A 25,402-nucleotide genomic window follows, 5' to 3' on the forward strand; every position below is an offset into this window, starting at 1 on the left:
TTTGCTTCCTTTTTCTACTCTTGAATTAATCCCATCTGAACTTTGTCATTCTTATTATGTAGCCTACACACAAGATGCCTTTCTTGGAAATAACGAAATCACGTTTTTTGCAGGCTCCTATGATTTTCACGTAACTGTACTTGGCATCGGAAAGAGTTGTTATGTATCCCTTCCAAAAAGACTCGATTTTTTTGGGCATTGCTACTGTGATACACCGTGCACTCTGATTATGAAATCACTCATTACTGTCTGTCACCTCTCGCCGCAATTCAGCTGTCGGTGTGATTCCTGACGCACATGGCGTCATTCAAATTCGTTATCAGAGATCGGAAACAACTCTGTATAACTGTTTCATAAATACACTTTTAATACTTTCACTAAACTATGCCTGGATTTGAAAGAAATACGTATATTTTTTTCTTTTACTTTTGTACAGTAAGATTGATTATACTACTCAACAAGGTTTTCATAACATGGACAAGAATAACTATTTTTATGTAATTTGTATGTCCTGATTACGAATATGGCATTGAAAAAGTGTCACACGTCACATTTTTCAGAAACATATTTTTTAGTTAGCGTATCGCATAAAATGTGTTAAAACCTACCCACTTTGAAAGAGGTTCTTTTCTTTAAAGTAGATCTTTTACATAATTACACAATCATTTCCTTTCTTTTAGGATACCATTTGAAGCATACTTTCACTTTTGTGGGTTGAATGAGTGTCATCCTCAGCGATGGTTTATTGTTTTATTAACCCTTATTATGCAGCTGCAGGGAGGGTAGGTCACATCTGGCTATACCGATAACTGACTAAGGAAAGGAAGAAATATGGTCGCTGTTGTACTGTGAGACAAGAAATGAACAATTTAGCGATTAGTTATGATTGTGGAAGTGTTGTGAGCGGTACTAGTTATTCTATAATGGTGTTAAATGGATAGCAATCGTCGTTCCTGTAAAATTTTTCCAAATAGTTTCTGCTATGTTTGTGGGAAATTAACTTTGAAAACATAACGTCGATAAATAACGGACAATGTAGAAAAGGCATATTGCTTGTACTTTGGCTATAAAATGGGTGAACAAGACAAGAACTGGGCACCACACGTGTGTTGTGTAACATGTTACGTGAAGTTGAGTGGTTGCGGGGGAAAAATAACATGTCTTTTGCTGTTCCAATGATTTGGCGATAGCCCACCAGTCATCTAGAAGATTTTTACTTCTGCATTGTCAAACCACAGGGATTTTCAAGGAAAACTAAAGATAAAATTGTGTATCCTAATTTCCCACCAGCCATAATACCCGTACCACATTCTCCCTCCGCCCAGTGGGGAAGATTATGTCATTCCAAGGAACACGAACTATCAGATCCTCAGACTACCCTTCAACTTCTGCTGATCCCACCTACATTCCCGAACATCAGAAAACACCACATTTGATACGACAGGCAGAACTTAATGACCTAGTTAGGGATTCAGGCCTTTCCAAGCAACACGCTGAACTATTAGGTTCTAGATTATAAGAACGGGACTTATTAGCAAAAGATATCAAGAGTTCCGTGTTCAGAAAACGAAACGATGAATTGACTAGTTATTCTGTAATGGAAAATTCTGTTTGTGCCTGCAAAAATGAGAACAGACTTATGAATGAATTAGATATTCAATATAATTCAGAAGAATGGAGACTGTTCATCGATTCATCAAAACTAAGCTTAAAAGCAGTTTTATTGCGCAATGGCAATACAAAACCTTCCATCAGTGGCTCATTCATGCCCACGTGCATCAACGTCGGTTAGTGTAACCACCACTTAAAATTGTCATCTAACCTCTGGTTAAGCATTTTTACAGTGGATCGACCTCGGTTACGACTTAAATAGGAGGTTAACCACAGTAATCTATAACCGGCCATTTTCGAGCGGTTAAAGGAGATAACCAGTGATTAGTAGAGCAAGTAAAGCAAAATGGCGGCCAGAGCCACAGATGTTTACTTCGAAGACGATTATTATTGTACAGTACTTGAATTACTTGGATAGAGCGTGGGCGTGAAGTTTCTTTAGTGGAAAGAGAGAATCTTTACGAGGAAGTAGGTGACAGAAAATTTCAGGAGGGATTTTGTTTATCAAAATCTACAAATGGTTCACTTGCAATAACTCAAAAACAGTCATATGTCTTCTGTTGATCAGCTCCTTATGTTAAGATTCTATGTAACTGTTATTTTCTGTATTTTAAGAGGGAATACTTGAATATCTCTTTCTCTGTCACTGGCTGAACAAAGAGAGGTTATGGATGGATCTTAGGATAATGAACAGTAACCTGGTGTAAATGGGATCTTGGGTCATACACACATTTCTACTAATCCTCTGCATCCTTTTCCTTTATGGATATTCCTTCTTTATTATATAATATATTTAAATCTATTAAGTAAGTCTATCGATACTTAACCTCACATTGGGATATAATCATTTTTGCATTCAATTTTATATTTTGTACGATTTTAACCTAACAGCAATGAAAAACAAAGAAATGCAACTCGCAAATATAACAGCGCCCAAAGGCAAACAAATGCAACGCGAAAATGTAGGACATATTCACTTCGATGTAGAACGGAGTGAGCACAGTCGTTTTTAGATGTTGACTATTATCTTTGCTGTGGTATGAATGCTTTCCTTTAGTCATTTTGTAGAAACAGTGTACCATCATAGACTTTGCTCTGGTTAAATGAAGTGTCAGCTAACTATGTTTAAGTAATCGGTGATTATGAATGGTGCATAGAAATTACATTTTAACCACGGTTACTGTTTAACCGTCGTTTCGTAATCTATGATTACTGCGTTTTTAACCGATGTTGATGCACTTCGCCACTAGTCACTATGAAAGAAACTTATGAAAACATGTTACTAATATTGAATGCAGTAAATTATAATAAACATCGCTGGGAAGTTTGTGGGGGATTTGAAAGTAATAGTTTTGTTGCTTGGATTACAAGGAGGGTTTACTAATTTATGTTGTTTATTATGTTTGTGGGACAGTCGAGCAACAGCACAACATTATGTGGTGAAGAACTCGTCTATCAGACAAGGTTATATTCCTGATGAGCATAATATTAAATATCCTCCGCTAGTGCAACGTGAAAAAGTACTTTTAACTCCACTGCATATAAAACTAGGGCTAATGAAAAATTTTGTGAAAGCTCTAGACAAGAGTGGACAAGCCTTTCAACACTTAAAGACTGTGTTCCCTAAAATCAGTGATGCCAAATTAAAAGAAAGCATATTTGTCAATCCACAAATTAGAAAAATCTTTAAGGACAGCATTTTAGAGAAAAGACTTAACCCCAAGGAATTACCAGCATTGAAATCTTTTGCATCTGTCGTCAAAAGGTTTTTAGAAAATCACAAAGCAGAAAATTATCGCCAATTAATAGAGACGTTACTAAGAAACTACAAAATAAATGGCCTGCCGTATGTCACTGAAGATCCACTTCTTACATTCATATTTGGACTTCTTTCCTGAGAACTTGGGGACTGTAACTGATGGGCAGGGAGAGCGATTTCACCAAGACATTGCTACAATGGAGCAAAGGAAGATGGGATCCAGCGACAATGGGCGATTATTGCTAGTTTTTAAAAAGGGAAAATTCCAGTTCTCATAAGAGAAAAAAATGAAGGTTTTTTTATCTTTCTCTATTTTATTGCACGAAGAGTGGTTTTTATAAGCCTTAATAGCTGGTCAGTTATTAATGTATCAGTTTTATCATATCTAAGCTACCCTTGGAAATTTTCACACAAAAACTGAGAACAAAGTAATTTTAAATATGTCAAAAATCCTAATTTTTCAATGTATCAAGTAAGTATCTATAACACAAAAATGTGACGTGTTACGAACTTTTCATTGTCATTTTCGTGTCCACCGCATGAAAATTAGTTAAGATCAGCCTATTTTATTAATGTTATGGAAAAAAGTTCAAATTTGTTGAGTAGTGTTATTATTAAATACGTTTAACCGAGAATTTTTTTTTTATTTCTCTTGTCCAAGTAATATTTCAATTTCACTAACAAATAAGGTTTCCAAACATTGCAATAAAATTTTCTTGTCTTGTTTTCTTAATTCTATATTTAAATTATGGAGTTTAAACTTCTATTAAAATATTAACTAGGAACGAGGACCCTGACAAATGTTTGTGAGGGGAAGCTACAATTTCTATGGTCGCCCTGAATAAATATACACAAACAGCAATTGAAATTAGTCTTGAGTATTTCTCCTCTCTCTCTCTCTCTCTCTCTTTTTTTTTTTTTTTTGCAAATCCGTATAAAGAAATAATTATTTTCCCTCTACAAATGTGAATTAATGTTATTCAATGTTACTGTGAATCAGAGGTCAGCATCAGACGTTTTCGCTCGAGCGCCAAGTAGTTCATAGCATAATCCGATAGGTAGCGCACATGCATGATGGGTAATAATGTCGCGAGCAATAAATCCTCGAACGGTATAAGACAAACGTTAGACATTCGTTCTTGTTACAGTGATGAACTGTGTAGTAATATCATAGATGTTTATTATTTCAAAATCTTTCCAGTGTTTAACTAACCTCTCCATAGTACAACTACAAAACTTGCTTTAAAATGTAATATAAGTGTTTAGGTAAATGGTTTTTTTGTTTTTTGTTTTTTTTTTTTTTGTTTTTCCTCCCACACAGGAGAGATTTTGTTTTTGCCATATCTGATAGATGTTATTGGATGTAAATTTAATTATTATAAACGGAGAACATAATCACGATAATGCAAGTAATAATAAAAATAATCTCTAATAATTAGTGTATCAATCTTTGCGTCTGTAACAGTTGTGCAGCATGATTATTCGTCTTATTATATTTTCTGTGACGTTGTCTCTGTACTAATATTGTTATTAATCTACTGCTATATCAATAATATTTTGTAAAACGTTTCTACATTGTCGCAGTATATAGGCGGAACACTATGTATGGACCTATCATATTATATATGTGGTAAATCAAATATTGAATAATTATTAATTGGGAATAATAACTGTATATCGAAGTTTTGCATACTATTTTATTTATAACTTCATGTTACTGCTTTGGTACGTTCCATTAGACGTTCGTCATAAATGCAGAAAATAAAGCCTTATTTTTACCGTGTGAGCAAAACATATGTGTATCTTATCTGTCGCATTCCATAAAAGATAAGACATGTCCGTGAGATGACCTTGTAGTGTGCTTCTATTTATTACGAGCGTATCACGACCGATCTTATCTCACTCGAGCGTGCGACATTCGACCGAGTTCAAGCGAGCGATTTAACTCCAATGCAGCACTCTGCTGTGAATGCAATATTAAAGATTTTTTTCTAGTGAACTTATGTGATTCAAAACTCTAAATGGATTGAAGTATGGACTCAACAATTTGTCGTCATTGTGAAAGCTTACAAGAAAAAAATTCAAGCGATCTATTTCGTATAGATGAGAAAAAATGTGGAGAAGCGTAAAAATGTGGAATATAGTAACTTACTGTACTGTATGTTTATACAGTTTATCTATAGTTTATCTTACATAATATATTTACAGATTTATCCTTCGAAGAGGTGGAAAAATTCAAATATCTTGGAGCAACAGTAACAAATGTAAATGACACTCGGGAGGAAATTAAACGCAGAATAAATATGGGAAATGCCTGTTATTATTCGGTTGAGAAGCTTTTGTCATCCAGTCAGCTGTCAAAAAATCTGAAAGTTAGAATTTATAAAACAGTTATATTACCGGTTGTTCTGTATGGCTGTGAAACTTGGACTCTCACTTAGAGAGAGGAACAGAGATTGAGGGTTTTTGAGAATAAGGTTCTTAGGAAAATATTTGTGGCTAAGAGGGATGAAGTTACAGGAGAATGGAGAAAGTTACACAACGCAGAGCTGCACGCATTATATCCTTCACTTGACATAATTAGGAATATTAAATCCAGACGTTTGAGATGGGCAGGACATGTAGCACGTATGGATTTAAAATGGATTTGAGGGAGGTGGGATATGATGATAGAGACTGGATTAATCTTGCTCAGGATAGGGACCAATGGCGGGCTTATGTGAGGGCGGCAATGAACCTCCGGGTTCCTTAAAAGCCAGTAAGTAAGTAAGTAAGTAAGTAAGTAAGTAATATATTTGCAATATACTGCATCTTTGTACCAACCCATTATTATCTGCATACTGATATCACACTAATAAATAAGTACATTACGACACGTAAATTTCTCTTGGAAAAATGAAGTACTCAAAAGAAATCTACAGGAAAGCGTCTTCGTCCACCACAAATATCACAGGATCTACAAGGAATCGAAGCCTGGTCTCTAATCGGATAAGCCACGGTAGGACCCGTTAGACTTGTTTATATTTATGTTTTGTACTGCAGCGCAGTACCTTGAGTCTCAAATCCCATTTCCCCAAGCTACGTACAGTAGTCTATGTATGCTGAGCAAAGCACGGCATAAGAAAAACACAAACCTACTTTCATACCGAGAAGTCTGCACTGGCATTCCACAGAATCTCCTCCTACTCCAATCATTTCAATCTCACTCCCTTTAATCCGAACGCTTGCATTCTACTCGCGAATATATTTATTTCTTACTTAAGCAACTTTTATTTTGCCGTTGCAGCATTCCTCCCATAACATATACTTACCCAGTACATTTCTACCCCCTCCGCGCCTTTATTTTGTGTTATATTACTTTTATTAGTTTCATTCTTTTTCGGCATTTCTCCCTTGGAATGCCGCGCACATCACATCCGCGCGGCGCCCAATATTGGACTTGTCAGCCGTAAGCTTCCAGTCCTGTTCAATTCACGCCGGTCGTGGCACAAAGGCGATGGATTCTGTTTGGCATGAACAATGCATCTCCCATTGCATTTACAATACGGGCTAAAAAGGGTCCCGGTCGCTGGGCACAAGGAATATAATCATAAAGCAATTCTTTGCCGTAACTACACTAATGTACTGTACCAGCACCACTGTTCCACCGACATTCCCTTTCAACCATCATCTCAAACGACCTTCCAACAAAGACTATGTGATATGCGACATGACGCATGCGGTATGATAGATAGGTCATTCCATACAAAATTTTAAGAATGTGCCAGCGATGTCATGAATTTTGTTGGGCTTTTAATATAATAATGTTATTATGAAAATGAATTAAACTATGACCGCCATATCATTAATATTTCAGTCATACGGATGACTGAAAAATGGGTGGCAGTTACATGTTATCCATAATTTAAAATATTCTAGACACTCTATATCAGTGATGTCAACTGATGCCCATAGGAGCAAGCGCGCGCTTTAGAGCCCAGGAGAGCCTGAGCGCTTTACAGCGGAAAGGAAAGAGACAGACGAAAGAGGTAGTATATACCGCTTGGTCGAGCTATATACAGGGATGGCCGGCACTGATTCAATGGATAAATTATTAAAACTGTATCCATGTTAATTTTTAGATTTGTCTGACAAGTATAAGTGCATTATAAGAATGTAAATTTTAATTTTAATATTTATTTTTCACAAGTTTGCTTTTTTATTCAAAAGGAATATTTTCTCAACATTTTTTTAACGGAAAAGTGAAATTTTCAGATATGTTTGTTTAGTAGCCTTACAGGTACTAAAACAATGTTTTCGCAAATCTAATATATCGTAAATACGTATTACTGAAGATAGTGTACTAAAATGTTTGAAAATATTCGCATGGAAAATGTTTGCAAGGAAATGAAATAACAAAGCAAATACTGTTACATCACAAACAAAATATCTTTGCCTATGTGTTGGTAAAACGTCAGCTCTATAGCTTCAGCAGATTTCGAGATAATTTAATATTCTGATAACAGAAAGTTGCGTACCAATATCACCTAAAAGCATAATGCGATAAGAGTTTTATTATGTAATATTAGTTACAGTTAAAACATATACCTAGACAACTTTGCTTTGTACTATAATATTGTTTTGATTACTTTTATAAGGCTAAATATACCATCAATTTCAATTTCAACTTATCATGTCATATTCAGTGTCTTTATTTGGGATAACACTTTCTTTATGAATGATGTGTTTAATTCACTTAGTACAGTATAGTTGTAGTTATTATGGAATTTGTGTGAATATTCCTTCTTTACTCTTTATTATGTTATTAACGTTTAAAACACAACTGCAATATTAGGCTAAGAAATAGGTGTTAGTACTTTTGTTTTACAGACAATATAGAAAATAACAAACGGAAAAAAGCCATAGGCTTATAAAAATAACGACATAAAATTTAACGTTCCATTTGAAGTTTGTGCACCACTGTTTTCTTAATCCAACAGGCTGCTTATTCCTCCTAGCACACCTAGCTCTTCATGCCCGCGCACGACGTCAAGGTCAGAAAAATGCGCTTGCTTTGACATCACTGCTCTATATGACGTGTCATCGAAACTAAACAGACGCCATTGTAAACCTGAATAACCATATTTTAATACCTTAAAGACTAATCCTAATAATATTAAGGCATGCTCATAAAAACACTTCATTGAAAAAAAGAAATAGTTTTATATTCGAATGCAACAAATTAAATTTATGCGAATTTCATTCTTATTAAAGAAAATCTTATTCCTAATCCATCTCCCAAGTTTTATGACTTTATCTAAAAAAAACCTGTGAATAATTGAATTAATAAAATTATTAATTTTTGTTCCGACGGTTGAAAATCGCTTGCTGTGTGTGGTGGTCGCAGCGTTCGCGAGACTTCATAACGATGAGTACTCTCAAACGTCCGTCTCCCTGACCTTGATCGCGCAACATTCTGTACGACGGGAGAGCCTACCTGCTGATCTCCTTTGTTCCGGTGAGTTATTTTTATTAAAAACTGACATGATAGTTAAGTCAACATTCTGAAATTTTCATAGCGGAATAAATATACCCTAAAGAATTAAACACATGTTTTTTCATCTGTAAAAATGAATTGCATTTTGTGTTCTATATTTTTTAAAATTATTTTACAGTGGGTAACTATTTAAAAAATTATTATATTTTTTCATTTTAAGGGCATTTATAAACAAGGCTCTCCTTTTTCGAATTGCATTAAAATAACTTTTCTTCCTTTACATAGTAAGAAAACTTCAATGAGTGAAACCGTGTTCTTTAAATTCTGACTGCTGCCAAACTATGAAAGATATAAAAATAGTATTGCTTGAAATTCATATTTAGAACATACAAAATAACCTACTACAATATTTTTAACTGGTTCAAAAACATGCTTTTTTGCATAGAATGACCCAGATACTAACTCAAAGTAACCGGATTCGACTCCCGATACAAAAGTGGAGATTTGTAATGACGTAAATACGTCTATGTGGCAGGGTGATTATATAAAAACTGCGTTAAGGGTCAATATACATGACAGTAATTCGCTTAATCCTTTAAATTCCCTTTTATACAATGTCTGTAAAATGTCCAATACATTGAATGCTTATTGCAATTTTGCTAATTAAATTCATAGGAGAATTCTACAAGCTTTAAAATGTACGAAAAAAATAATAAGAACTATTTCATTTTTCGCGAATGAATACACGCGAATAGTTGGACACCTATGTATACAGAGATATCTTTGAGATATTTCGAACAAAAAACTTTAATACAAATTTGCTTGTTTTTTGCTTTCTCTTCCAGAAAAAAGAAAGTTTTATGTGAAACATATCATAGCGTGTTTTGGGAAAGCCGTTGATTGAATTTCCAATATGCTCAGTCAGTTTAGGAGAGTTTATGGCAATAAATGAATGAAAGAATTTTAGTTTTGTCTTTAGATGTGCAGAATTTTGATCCGAACAAATATGAAATTTTAAAATTCCCTTGCAGAACGAGAAGTTACATTTATCCGTATCAAATTTCTGTATACTTAAAGGACAAAACTTAAATTCTTCCAATAATTTATCATCAATCGTAATATACTATTATCTTAAATTGACTAAGCATATTGGGAATTAAAAGAATGAAATTCCCAAAACACGCATTGAAATTTTTTCATATGGAGCAATTATCTCGAAAAGGACGTAAAAACAAGCAAAACTGTATTTAAACTTTTTTGATTTGAAACATCTCAAAGAATAACTCTCAGAAATTAATGACATTACTTACGTTTCATGCTGCATATTTAATTTAAACTTCGCATGAACATATTGAGGAAACTATAAAAGCTATAGTATGAGGTATTGTTAGTCTCAATTGAAAACTGTTATTGTGATTACGAGGAAAGAGTAACTTTGTTAAAATTTGGATGTCAAACTGGAGCTCTTTGACTAGCCGACGTTAACCATTTGAGCAGGACGATAATATATCTTTTTCCAATTGACGCTAGTGAATAAACTTTTCACATTAATATGGTTTCCAAGTTCTGAGGTAGGAAAAGCAGTTTATTTCATCATTTAACTTCGCCTCTCTTAAGGAGGATCACAGAAGCGTGTATGACACAATTTTAACCATAGAAATTAATACTTCTGTCAGTGCTTTTCTACTGGAGGAAAAGGTGGTAAAACTCTGTGTAGAATATATTATAGCGGACGGAGAGACGATTACTGTCCATTTCAAGAGAATTTTGTCGTTTTCAATTCTTTTTCGTCCAACTTTAAGACTTTAAAGACCTAAGCGGAATTCAAAGAAAAATTACGTTAAAACATAATTGAAGACCTCCCCGGAAGAAGGATGTAACATCAAATTCTTACAATAAACTGTACTGTACGTCGAAAACTAATTTTAGAACATTTATTTATAACAACGAATTATTGCGTTCAATGGCTGAATGAGCTTGTATTTTTGTTCAGTCAAATGGCTATGATTGTAAATTTTTTATCCTACAGAGTATATCTGTTATGGTAACAATGATTATTAGAGGAAAAAAACTCGCTCCGGCGTCGGTGATCGAACCCAAGTCACTCAATTGAGTGCGCTCCTTGTATAATGGCAGTCGACTTAATATATGTCAACATGTATGTCGAACTTGAAGTCAGGACACAAAGGGAAAAACATTAGAGAAGAGGGATTCGATCCGGTGCTGTGCATTGAACTTCGGCGTAGTTCAGTGGTTAGAGCACTTGGTACGTAGAACCAAGGACTCGGGTTCGATCCCCGGCGCCGGAGCAAGTTTTTCTCCTCTAATAATCATTGTAATATAATGAAATATGCCCCTGAAATTATTTTCATTTCTCCTGAAACATGAATTACAGTTTTATTGGTTGCATCGTCATTCCGGAGAGATCTTCAATTACTAACATCTTTCTCCGTTCCATGATGAAAAGTACAATAAAAAGGTGTCGAAACGCCATTGCAACGTCTTCCGCCATAAAAGAGCACTGACTATTGTTATCCCACAGAACGCAAAAAAGAAGAGAAGAATCAAATTTGGAAGCTGTGTCTTAAAACTTTATGTACAGGAGAGGATGTCATATTGTATATTTATGTCAAGATGGTGCAAGATGGTGCAATTTCCATGCTACACGTGATGTAATTTATTAAGCAGGTGGAAGTCTTGGACATCTGTCACCAATACCACGGAGAGCGTATATTAATTTGGACGGGAGAATTGACCCTAGCGTCTGCACAACAGAAGCCAGGACCTTCCACTCTATTATAGGCCTTGAATAATTGTTGGGAGTTAATCCGCGGCGGCATATGGACTTCATGGACGGACTGTTGCTAAATATCTAACGGACCGGCTAAGCACCCAATCAAGCTGACAACCGCAAACCTGGCGAACTAGATGATCATTAATGAACTATCTGACCACCTATATGGCTAACTACGTACCATTACCAAGCTGAATACAATGCATTAAGTTCTATTCTCATCTTTAAATAAAATTAAGTACATTCGAGCACTATGAAGTAGCTATATATTTCCGTAGCGATATATTACACTTACTTACTGGCTTTTAAGGAACCCGGAGTTTCATTGCCGCCCTCACATAAGCCCGCCATTGGTCCCTATCCTGAGCAAGATTAATCCAATAATTTCAAGGGAAAAATTGTTCCGGGGCCGGGTATCGATCCCGGGACCTCTGGTTGAACGTACCAGCGCTCTTACCAACTGAGCTACCCGGAAACTCCACCCGACACCGTCTCAATTTTTCCTTTATATGCACACAACTCGCGTGGGCTTACGAAACGCCAGAGACCCATATTGAGTGCACACAATCTCTGTGTGACTTGGAATTGTGGTTTTCTGTTAACGTACACAGTGACGTATATATTACGCAAATCTAGTATTTCAGGTAAAGCTCCCTGCAAAGCGGATTTGAATAATTTCAAGGGAAAAATTGTTCCGGGGCCGGGCATCGATCCCGGGACCTCTGGTTGAACGTACCAGCGCTCTTACCAACTGAGCTACCCGAATGCAATCGAATTGTGTATGCAGAGTGCAGTAGGTTCTCGGATACTCTGTACTCTGTAAAAATATCCGTTCACAAACAAAAAAGGGAAAAAATGCAACAAAAAGTAGAATATTTCCTAAAAAATGACCAGTAGACAATGAAAGACTGAAAAATGCAAAATAAAAGTAGGCTATATTATTTCGTGAAGTGAAACGAGCTTATATTGCATTCTGCATTGTCTGTCATGTGTCAGAAAAAAAAATATTTCATCAACTTCCGAGCCCTAGACATTACGAAACATATGTCTTTTAACGCTAGACAAGTGTGTTGAAAATAGATAGGCCTATAATATGGTAGCTTGCAAAGAGTATTGGTTCTGTGCGGAAAACAAGCAAATACGCACGATCTCGCACAATAGTAATATACGTTACAAGAGCGGTATGTTGACGTTTTCATGTTCGAGGAAAAGATTGAAAAAGCGAAACGTAGTTGAGCTTTTTTAATTTCCGAGAACATGAAAACAAACATACCGCTCGTGTATCGTACATTATTTTGTGCGAAGATCGTTTATTACATACCTGAAAGACGAATTTCTAATTAGTCGCAATGAAATCTCCATGTTGGTTTCTGTTTAATGACGGCAACTTCGGAAAACCAAAATATCTTTCTTCAACATTGTTGCTGTAAAATGTTTTCTGTGTTTACTATACTCCAGCAGGCCGTGATATACGTCTGTCTTTCCCCCCCCCCCAGTCTATAAATGCGAACTTAAAACAAACGGTAAGGTTATATAATGATTTATTTTTCATTTTAATATTTTAACAATATTATTTATATAACATATTGCAGTAATAACATCGGCATCTGGAATCTTGTTGATTTTTTCACGGCTTCCTTAATGTTACTTGTATCAGGAATGCAATAAGTTTCGTGGAGTAGTAGACTTTACTTAATTTTTGCAAATATTTAAAAACAATAATTAACATTGCAATTTAGGTGAAATTGCAGTGCTAAGTTTGCAATTTATAATTATTACTATGTTAAACGTCTCTAAAAATAATATGTTAAAAGCCTAAAGCAGCAAAATGAATGTCGCGCTTAAGCGGTAAGAAGAGGGAAATTGTTATGTGTATTACGTTGGGCATACTGAATGTGGTATTTCACACTTACCGCGTATTGGTTCTGTGCGGAAAACAAGCAAATACGCACGATCTCGCACAAAATACTTTGTCACTGGCTTTCAGCTGTTCGCGAGGACATTCTTCCTTACGTGTATGTTTGAATGTTCATAAAATCTTACTTCCGATCATTTTGATATAAATATTACTCTAAAATATTACGGTTTCAGGACTAACTTAATTTACCTTGGTTTTTCTTCTCTGAAGTTAAGCACACATAGAATTAATACTAGAAAGACGGAGGGGTCATTTTGACACCTTTTCCATATTTATCAGCACATTACACATTGAAGACTGCAATGGCCAAGTAAGTTTTAAATAGAAAAAGCAGCATCTTCTGCGGACCTCTGAAAAAAGAACTTAGGAAAATACTAGTGAAGTGCTTTGTATGGAGTGTGATATTGTATGGGGCAGAAACATGGACTTTACGACGAAGCGAAGAGAAGCGAATGTGATTTTGTCCCTTAGTAACACTTTTCGTAAAAATACGGTTTAGGCCCGATTGTATAAAACTCCCTGACTAAAGATCAACTTTGATCGAAGATCGAAAAGTGAACAGAGTTCAGACACTTATTCTATTGTATAAAACTTTTCTGCAATCAAATTTCCTTGGTTCAAATGCAATCTAAGTTCACGTGAAAAGGATGTGGCAACATCGCATAAAGAGGTAAAATACGTGACATATCTATTAATATTAATAATAATGGATATTTTATTTGCACAATCTGTCACTCGTTTATTTCAAACAAAAAAGAAATAACTGAACTTGGATCATCTAACTTAATCGGAGAAATTTCTTCAGTCAAAGTTGACTTTAGTTTGAGACAAATTAATCTCAGATTAGACTTTATACAACACAAAATTCCAAGTTCAGCTGAAACAAGGATCAATTTAACCTCTGATCTAAGATTAAATTGTTTATACAATCGGCCCTTAGTGACTCTCAGATTAAAAATAGATAATGTGAGGTACCAGAATAATCAAGAAAACGTGTGGCTGTTGTGAAAATGCTTTTTTAGTTAAAAAATCAAAAAATTTAGCACATAGTGAAATAAAAAAAATGGGTACCTGTATTTTCTGGTGTCTTTTCAACGCAATTTCAAATAACAATGAATAGAATTGGAATGGAATTTTAACTGAGGCAGGCACGGATGGCCCAGCACTGCGACCTATTGAGATCTATTGCGCCAACCCTCGATATGGAATGAGTTGCATGCCACAGATCCCCTACGTGCACCGCCCTAACCACGTGACTCCCTTAACGACCGGTCCCTACAGCCGACAGAATCCATGTACCATTCCTGCTTCGGAAAATTCCCCCAAGACTCCCCTGTCGGTCCGAGGCGAAACTCCTCCTCCGAGTAGGTCCGCCTCGGGTGCCATTGCAGAATCCATCCAACATCGCTGAACTACATTCCACGGAGGAAGGTCGAGAGAGTCAGCAGCTTCGGGAGGGCGCCGGTAGAGTGATCTGAAAAACCAGAAACGGAATGATGAGGAAAGGAGATGGGGGAGGAAAGGAAGTGGCGAAGATGAGTGGAGTTCCGACCGCCTGATAAAGTTACCTGATATTCATCCATAGGAGTGACGGAAAAACCCCGAAGAAACCTCACAAAGGCAACTCTTCCTGACCGGGAATCGAACCCGGAACCGCTGGGTTCGGAGTTAGACTCGCTAACCCTTCAGCCACAACGGTGGACAAATAAAAATGAAACTCGAAATCGTTCCAAAATATCTACCTTAAGAATTTTGATATAGGATATGAATTCTTAAGCTTATAATTCCTTTTAAAATGAAATATTGAGAACACTAAAATGTTGTTTGAAGTTTTCGTCATTTTCAATTCGACCAATAAGTAACTTGCTGTTTTTGTTGCATGCTTAAAGAGTCCACTTGACAGACATCTCTTACCGTTTGTGATGTGCTCGGTGCCAGTGCCTGCTGAACCGAACTGTCATCATTTTTATTTTATTAAGCCACGGTACGTTTACAACCATTCGCAGAATTGGAGTCTTAGTGTAGTTTTATCGGAAACATGACTCATTTTCTTTCTAGAGTAATGTCTTTCCTAACTAATACACTATTAATTTTAGCCAATCTACAACGTCTATACTTATAAATGAGCATGTTTAACAACGACAGTTTAGTACTATGCTATTTAGTTTACTGGAGGAGTAGTAAGCCAAAGCAAATTTCAATATAATATCCTGCATTAAAGTACGTTCGCTTTGTGTTCATTTGCAATTTACGTAGGCTACTTCAGGATTTTTATAGGTTATTCTATACTTGAATCGTTTACTGTAAAAACACCACAACCGACATTTTTTCACAAAATGCGTTTTTTTGTGAATTTTGATTGTCAGTATGAATGCTCATCTTTTGATATAAAAACCTTATATCTAGCGTGACTGTAACATGTAAAAAAATTGGACAGGAAATATGCATTTATTGTAAAAAGCCACAACTAGCATCACAAATGGTGTTTTTCAAATAAACTAATTGAAGGGGAACGAGTCTTTTTACTGCAGTGAACAAATTAGTAAAGTTCTTTGTAAACAGTTCATTGACAGCATTGCACCGGCAGAAGAATTCACAATTCGAATTCCTGAGAAAAGTGTTTGTGCTGAAAATTTACCGTTTGAACTGCCAACAGACCTAGTTTATAACAGCTCGAGGCTACCAATCAATGTTAAAAAAAATGAAGGACCTTAAGAAGATTTTGCAGTACATACCGGATGAAGTGAAATGATTCTAAACAGATTTGTACACATGGCCTACCACCAACAAAGATAATGACAGTGGAAGCCAAGACTAAAAGTATAATAAGTCCTGATAAGAAACAGTCTGTTGTCTGTTGCAGCAGAAAAAACTTTAATTTTTTGTGATTTTATACTGTAGTTTTTACATAGATTATAAAGTTTCTTTATAATTACTTTCATTCACTCTAATACTTGGAAAAAGGCAATGCTTTGCTTAGTTTCAGTTTGTTTGTTGGAAAAACCCAATAACATCCTACCTAATTTAATTTAATTTTTTTTGGGACTTAACATATATTATAAAACACAACTAATGGTAAATAAACCTCATATTTAGCAACTAATATCACTGTGAAATATATTTTGACAATTAAAATAAAATGAATGAAACTAAACAGTTTTTATTGGTTTCCCGAAGGTTTTGTTTTTGTCACTTGTAAGGTTTTAGGAATAAACGATTCACTTGTGGTAAAAATTTGTTGTTTTATTTACCTCTATTTTTTCGTTCGAATATGTGTCTCAAAGTATACTATTAGCTGATTTGTTTATACTATATATCGATCAATTAAATATATGTTACAATCATTGTAACTTTTAAGCCAGTGGATTTTATATAAAACTAGTGGGTTTTCAAATGTTACTAGACTTACATTTTCTGAAAGGAATTTAGCAACTTTAACAGTCCCTGCATAACACAGTGTAGTAATTTCTCAGTGGCTTTTGTAATTTAAGAGAGATGTTAAATATATAATTTATTATAACACGAAGATAATAATGTATGTAAACCTAAAAAACGAATATAAATATTTGAATGCCATAGCATTGGGTCACTAGAAACCACCGGAAGACTGCAAAAAATCAAAGTCGGAATAATAATTCTGTCGAGGAAAGTTCAATAGCCGCCTAAAGCGACATCGATCCTTCAATCTCAGAGGAGAAGTTACTTTTCATCTGTGGAGAAGAGTAAAGCTGGACATTGTGAAAGCTCAAGAATGTCATGTTAATGAAAGTTAACTCACCAGTCGGTGTATGTATATCTGCAACACAATCAGGAACAGCAACAATCCGGGCTGTCGACTGCAGTTGCAGCGGTGATGACTTCGTAATTAATACTGTCAACTGTGAGACTTGTCAAAGTGGCTGCCACTGAAGGTAATTTCTCTGCAATTGTTTACCCGAAGAACTTGACCATCACTGTCTGAAATCTCAGGAGATATCTGTAAAATACAATGAAAATATATGTCGATATTGAGGTTAATTTTGTCTTCAGTATTACTTAACATACCATAATACCCTGTTTTGAATGTAAATACAACGGGAATAATTAGAATAGAATAAACCAAGTGACGAAATGTTTTCAACATAAAGTAAAGCCCCGATTATCCGTCACCCTATTAACCGATTGATGGATTATCCGACTGTCTTTCTCTCTCGCAGAAAAAAATATCAAGTATTGTACATTAAATTAGCAGGAATTTTTTCTACAGAGTGTGTTTTACAAACTTTACCCTTACGATTTATGGTCTACTATTCGAGTGGTCGTACTGTTTAACTTCTATGCAAAATGTCTTCTACGAGTGTCAAAAGAAAACATGTTTTACTACGAAAAAAAGTGCAAGTAGGTTTTTTTAAGTAGGTTTTAAGTGCAAGTAATTGAGTGGTTTGGGAAAAGAGAAAATGTGGTTCATCTCACATCACAATACGAGATAGGAATTACAACTGTGCTTGTTTTAGGGTAATGGAAAACAAAATATAAAGGATATAAAATTTGTAAATCTACAACATGACACCTCTACTATTCCTATCTTTCCACAGACGGTCGTCATATGCAGTTTCCTTGAGCATTAAAAACCCGTCTTTAAAACCAGACTTAATTACAATAAATATTGTTTTAATAACTGACATCAGAAAATCAAACTTGAATTGCTAAAAAAAGATTTAAATTAGTGGGCATCTGATCCACTAGTTATCGTATTAAAAGAGATCATGGAGGAAATTACGAAAATATTATGTAGCTACTTAGTTCATGAAAACTTTTATGGTACGGATTATCTAATTTTTTTGTTTAACCGTTCACTCCACCCCCTTCATTACCACGGATAATAGAGGTTCTACTGTATCAACATTTATGTGTAGGCTATATTATTTGTAAGAACTAAACGATTTGAAACACTCAGGAGAGTAGTGCACTATCGAGAACAGTGCGAGTGAAATTTTGGCGGCGAAAGACGGGGCTCGCCGTTTCCTTACCAAAAATACATAATCTCATTTTAACCTTTTCGGGAGTCGTTCGTCTCAATAGTTATAGTAGTAACTAATAGTAATAGTAGTAACGTTAATAGTAGTAGCAGTAGTAGGAGTACTAGGAGTAATTGTCGCAGCAACAACAGCAATAGGAGTAACAGCTAAACTATTAGCAGTTTTCTAGTAATTAGTATTAGTTTGCTCTAGAACAGTGGTCCCCAACACAGAGCACTGTGTCGTCATCAAGCCTTGCCCGCTCGCCCGCGGAAAGTCGTAACAGGGCAGGTAAGACGTTCAGCGGCGGGACCACAATATGAATTTACTGCATAGGTTTATGATTGTTTTCTGATGAAAAAAGATACGGGCTGAATAGAAATAACTAAATAAACTACCTTAAGCAATTTGAAAAAAAAAAAAAAAAAAACATTGTAGCCTATTTTCAACAAAGTTAGAAGTTAATAAGTTTATAATTACTTTAAGAAATGTAATACACATTTCATGTTAATTATTCGGGTAATGCATGACAATTACTGTAAATGTGTAAACTGCTTCTGTTAAGGAAAATGTTGAACAAAACACATAAAAACCCTAGGAATAGTAATGCAGAAATTTAACTCCATTCAGTCCACTCAACACTGGCATTAGTACTGATTTTTCGGGATTCGTTTAATTATCTTTTCCCTCAGCAATTTCTCAACGTTTGGAACTATTGTTTGTATAGTGCATAACGTGACAGCACATTTTAAGTTGTGATCCGATACTTCGCTTCCATGACATGGCTTGTTTATCTTAATCTTAGGAAAAAAATTACTGTTCGCACAGATATGTGAATCCGAAAATGGATGTCTGTACAATCGGGAAAATCTAAGACATGGGAAGTTCATATAAAAGTCAGATAGCTTCTTTTGTTTTGATATTTGTCCTTCAATTCACTATCGTAAAGTAAATCAATAAGCTCTAATTACAAATAATAATCGAAAATCAAATTGAAAATTTTCCTAGTCTTTAAATCTCGAATCAAATTCCTGACGCAGATCGTCATGATGTGTGAATATATTCTTCGAAATCCAAAGTCTTAAGAAACTAGTATGCCTATATCGTTGTTAATTTTGAAAAATGTGCTGTAACTTATCCTTTTAGTTAAGCTAACGTTCCATAATTAGAGGTTGTTTCATATTAAACGCCTTCATTCTGTCAAATAACTGTGTAATAATCTTGTTGTTACCTTGTAGAAAACAATTTAAAGCATTCAGATAATTCCATTAAGAAGGCAAGTTCACAAATCCATTTTTTCATTTTTCACTCATGATACAGACTTTTCTTCTTTCTCCGTGAACGATGATGTTTCCTCCCTCAGTTCAAAGAACCTATTCATTAATTTGCCACGACTTAGTCACCGTACTTTACTATAATATGGCAGATCGCCATACTCGCTATTGCATTCATCAAGAAAGACTTAAATTGACAATGAGCGAGACTTTTCGATATAATTGTGTTGGTGGCTTTTCCAACTGGGCTACTTCTATAACACCACTTTGATCTGTTTTGCACATGAATTCTGTTGGTGTATAATGCAGTGAATAGAAATAACTTCATGGGATACATTAACGCTTTTCACTTCGTCCCTTAGATTCCTTATTACACCCTTTTTACTTCCAACTATGGAAGGAGCACCATTGGTTGCCAAGGATATAAGTTTATTCCAAGGAAGTCCAAAATAATTTCTACAGCCTTTACATGAAAATATCGGAACCAGTAGTAGTATCCTTTATGAGAACAATACATAAGAGCTCTCCTTAATCTGAATGTTTTCAATAACGCCTCTTACAAAAATCACCAGTTGGGATTATCGCTTACATAAGTATTTTCATATAATGCCAAAGAACTACAAATGACAGACCGACAAATAATTACTAGTTGCACCTAAACGTCCTCGGCTAGATCTCGGATGGGATACATCAGGGTGGAAGGAGACAAACTGATAGATTCAAACTCCTACACTTGAGAAAAGTTCTTCAGTTGTAATAAAACATTCTTCAAATTTTCAATCTTTAAAAGGTTTATAATATCGTACTATTACAAGTGAAATTTTATAACTGAGTCGCACAGCAGATTTACTAACATTGTGATCTTAACTTCTAGCTCATTTTCTTTCAATTGTTGAATTAATGCTACACGCTCTTCTCTTCGTATCTGCCGTATTCGTTACTGTGAGTTGTATAATGCATCTGTAAGTTGTATTTCTTCAGTGTGGCGTACGTTTTGAAGTGTTTTCTGCTCCTCACATCTCTTGTTTGAAAGGAAAGCAAGAACCGCCTCTGTTCACTACGACGCAATGTCACAGACCGGTCGTCTGCCCGCTACAGTAAGCACGAATGAGCCAAGCACTGCCCGCTCCCGTTCATACGCGAGTTGATGATCACTGCTCTAGAATATGCTATTTGGAAAGTTCAGGATAACAGACAGGCTTCAGAATTGAATGGGTTACACCAGCTTCTTGTCTATGCGGATGACGTGAATATGTTAGGAGAAAATCCACAAACGATTATGGAAAATACAGAAATTTAATTTGAAGCAAGTAAAGAGATAGGTTTGGAAGTAAATCTCGAAAAGACAAAGTATAAGATTATGTCTCGTGACCAGAATATTGTACGAAATGGAAATATAAAAACTGGAGATTTATCCTTCGAAGAGGTGGAAAAATTCAAATAACTTGGAGCAACAGTAACAAATGTAAATGACACTGGGGAGGAAATTAAACGCAGAATAAATATGGGACATGCCTGTTATTATTCGGTTGGGAAGCATTTGTCATCTAGTCTGCTGTCAAAAAATCTGAAAGTTACAATTTATAAAACAGTTATATTGCCGGTTGTCTTGTATGGCTGCGAAACTTGGACTCTCACTTTGAGAGAGGAACAGAGATTGAGGGTATTTGAGAATAAGGTGCTTAGGAAAATATTTGTGGCTAAGAGGGATGAAGTTACAGGAGAATGGAGAAAGTTACACAACGCACAATTGCACGCATTGTATTCTTCACCTTACATAATTAGGAACATTAAATCCAGACGTTTGAGATGAGTGGGGCATGTAGCACGTATGGACGAATCCAGAAATGCATACAGAGTGTTAGTTGGGAGACTGGAGGGAAAAAGACCTTTGGAGGACGAGACGTAGATGGGAGGATAACATTGAAATGGATTTGAGGGAGGTTAGATATGATGATAGAGAGTGGATTAATCTTGCACAGGATAGGGACCGATGACAGGCTTACGTGAGCGCGGCAATGAACCTCCGGGTTCCTTAAAAGCCAGTAAGTAAGTACTTCTCACTACATTCTTTACTATTTTTTTACTTTTTCCTTCACTATTTCGTACTTCTTTCTTCACTATTTCTTATTTTTTTCTTCACAATTTCTTACTTCTTTCTTCACTATTTCTTATTTCTTTCTTCAATATTTCTTACTTTTTCCTGTACTGTCCTTTAAAACGCTACTTTCTTTACTGTTTTATATCTCGTTTGCATTGTTTAACATTTTATACTTCTTTTACATATTTCCCTACTATTTTTTTCTTCTTTCTTAACTGTTTCTATCTTCGTTTTCCTATTTCATACCGCTTTCTTTACTATTTCTTACTTCTATTATTTGAATATCCATACGTGCTACATGCCCTGCCCATCTCAAACGTCTGGATTTAATGTTCCTAATTATGTCAGGTGAAGAATATGTAGAAACAGTAAAGAATGACTTAAGAAATAGTAAAAATTGAGAAAGAACTAGCAAAGAGACAGGTAAGAAATAATAAAGATAAAAGCAAGAAATAGTGAAGAAAGTAGTATACATTAGCAAAGACATAATAAGAATTAATGAGGAAGAGGGAGAGAGGAATAACAAAGAAAGAATAAAGAAATAGTAAACAAAGAAGTAAGAACTAATAAATATGTGAGAAAAAAGTAGTAAAGTAGGAAGTACGACGCAATAAAGAAAGTAGTAAGAAATATAAAAAAGAAGTAAGAAATAGTACAGACAATATAAAAAGGTTTAGTAAAGAATAAGTACGAAATATTAAAGAAAGAAATAAGAAATACTGGAGAAAGAAGTAAGAAATAGGCCTGGTAAATAAAAATAAAATAATGAAGAAGTGATGAAAAAGAACAAACAGCCAATGTTATAAGACAAAACAATGTCCTGAGATCAAAGTAGGAAATTAGAGGGGAAGAGGAAATAGAGATGTAACAGAGATCAAAAGGAAAAAATGAAAGAAAGGAAGAGATTGAAAGAATGACAAAAGGAAAAAGGGAGAAGAAAAAAGGGAAAGATGAAGTTCAGAGATGGATGAAACTTAAGAGGGGAAGAAGAAAATCGAGAAAGAAGGAAAGAATGAACGAAAGACGATGAATAGGGAGAAGAAACTGAAGGAAATATAGATTACCGGAAGGAAAGAAAGAGAGAGATGCGAACGAATTACAGAATAGTAGGAAGGAATGAAGGAAAGGAAACATGTAGAGAGAAAGAAATGTAGGTACAAACGGGAAACATTAAAAATAAAATGACAAGGGTAGTGAAATGAAAGATAAAAGAGAAGTAATAAAATGAGCAAAAGGTATAAAATGAACGGAGACGAAGTAACGGAGGCTGTGTGTGGTATAAAAGCGAAACAGAAGAAAATAATCTGAAGTCTGAACGAAGGAAGGAGGTTATGAAGTAGTAGGGACGTAATACAAGAAGCGAACAGTAGTGGGAGGAATGTTAGGAGGAAGGGTTGGGGCGTACAGCTTTTTTATTGTTCGTTTAATGGAATAAGAGTAGTGCACTGAATTACTCATTCTTCGCTTTTGTTTGCTATCGATCCCGCAGCGAGGATTTCGTGTGAGCTGCCAATGCGCAGCCGTGAATCTAGTTGCTTTTACGAGCTGTTGGAGAATAATTTGAAAAACAGTTGTAAAAGTGTGAGAACAAGAAAGTAAAAAAAAAAAAAAAAAAAAAAGCACAAATCTTCATATATTACGTGTTTCGCCTTAGTATTCAGTCTTGCGCAGCGCGAGAAATCCCATTTTGTGGTGGTGTTTCACATGTCAGTCACGCCGGCTCTATACACAGCCGTAAACGGTGAACGTGTGCCTTTTCGGGTGCTCTGGATTTGGGAACGCTGCTGAGGTGCTGGTCACACACCCACAGTTACCAAGCCTCGTGTGGCAGTCTAAATTCGTTCGTAGTCACCCTAAGGGGTCGAGTGTGGAACGGTCACTTGGTCTCGTGTTTGCGGACTCAAAGCTGATAGGAAGGAAAGCGAGAGGAAAGGGCGGTAGGGAAAACCGCCCCTACAGACAAATGAGACTAATTTACTTTTTAATACACGTACATTCTTCGACGTGTAACGACTACAATATATTCGAAATGCAATAGTAAAATAAAAAGAAAAGAATTTTATGGAACGAAATTTCGAATTCGTTTGCTATGGAAATGGATACGTCATTTCCGATAAAATAATTCCCTACTACTGTATATAAAAATTGAAAATTTATCCTTTGAACAGGTGGAAAAATTCAAATACCTGGGAGCAACAGTAACAAATATAAATGATACTCGGGAGGAAATTAAACACAGAATAAATATGGGAAATGCCTGTCATTATTCGGTTGAGAAGCTTTTATCATCCAGTCTGTTGTCAAAAAATCTGAAAGTTAGAATTTATAAAACAGTTATAATACCAGTTCTTCTATATGGTTGTGCAACTTGGACTCTCACTTTGAGAGAGGAACATAAGTTAAGGGTGTTTGAGAATAAGGTGCTTAGGAAAATATTTGGGGCTAAGAGGGATGAACTTACAGGAGAATGGAGATAGTTACACAACACAGAACTGCACGCATTGTATTCTTCACCTGACATAATTAGGAACATTAAATCCAGACGTTTGAGATGGGCAGGGCGTGTAGCACGTATGGGCGAATCCAGAAATGCATATAGTGTGTTAGTTGGGAGGCCGGAGGGAAAAAGACCTTTGGGGAGGCCGAGACGTAGATTGGAAGATAATATTAAAATGGATTTGAGGGAGGTGGGATATGATGATAGAGACTGGATTAATCTTGCTCAGGATAGGGACCAATGGCGGGCATATGTGAGGGTGGCAATGAACCTCCGGGTTGCTTAAAAGCCAGTAAGTAAGTAAGTAAGTAAGTAAGTAAGTAAGTAAGTAAGTATGTAAGTAAGTAAGTAAGTAAGTAAGTAAGTGAGTGAGTAAGTAAGTACTGTATACCGGGCTACGTATAGCGGGCTGTGACAAAATGAACAAGTCCCAATGAAGTCCGCGTTTACATAACTTACTTGGAAGAGTTTATTATAAACCAAAGGCGTTGCAATATTTATTTCCGAGCAAAAAAAAAAAAAAAAAAACACTTCAATAAATATGAAATATCAAACCATAATACAAATTATTAATATTACTTTGTGCTTCTATGGACCTATTTGTGTGACCCAAGTGTTAATTCATGTTTTGGGAAGGTAAGTATACCCATAGGGTGGTTTGTGACACCCTCTTTACCACTTCTTGTCCGCTACCCTTTATTTATTGCTGTGCCATTAAAATTTATAACCCTAAACACAAGCAGCTACAACAAAGTTACAACACTATAGTTTTCTTTTTTGTGTATAATGGAATTCTGTGATATTGAACTCAGTTTTAAACATTTAAGAGAGTTAAGATGCCGTTAAGCCCCGAGAACGCCGCTAGAGCAGTCGCGTTGGTAGAGGATGACCACAGCTTACGTTATGTGACTCAAGTGTTGCATACATGACCCTGCAGCTCTTGAAGAGTATCCGGACCATGGTGACGGACATTCC

This window comes from Periplaneta americana, chromosome 15 (genome assembly GCF_040183065.1).
Source record: "Periplaneta americana isolate PAMFEO1 chromosome 15, P.americana_PAMFEO1_priV1, whole genome shotgun sequence".
In the NCBI taxonomy this organism is placed as follows: Eukaryota; Metazoa; Arthropoda; class Insecta; order Blattodea; family Blattidae; genus Periplaneta; species Periplaneta americana.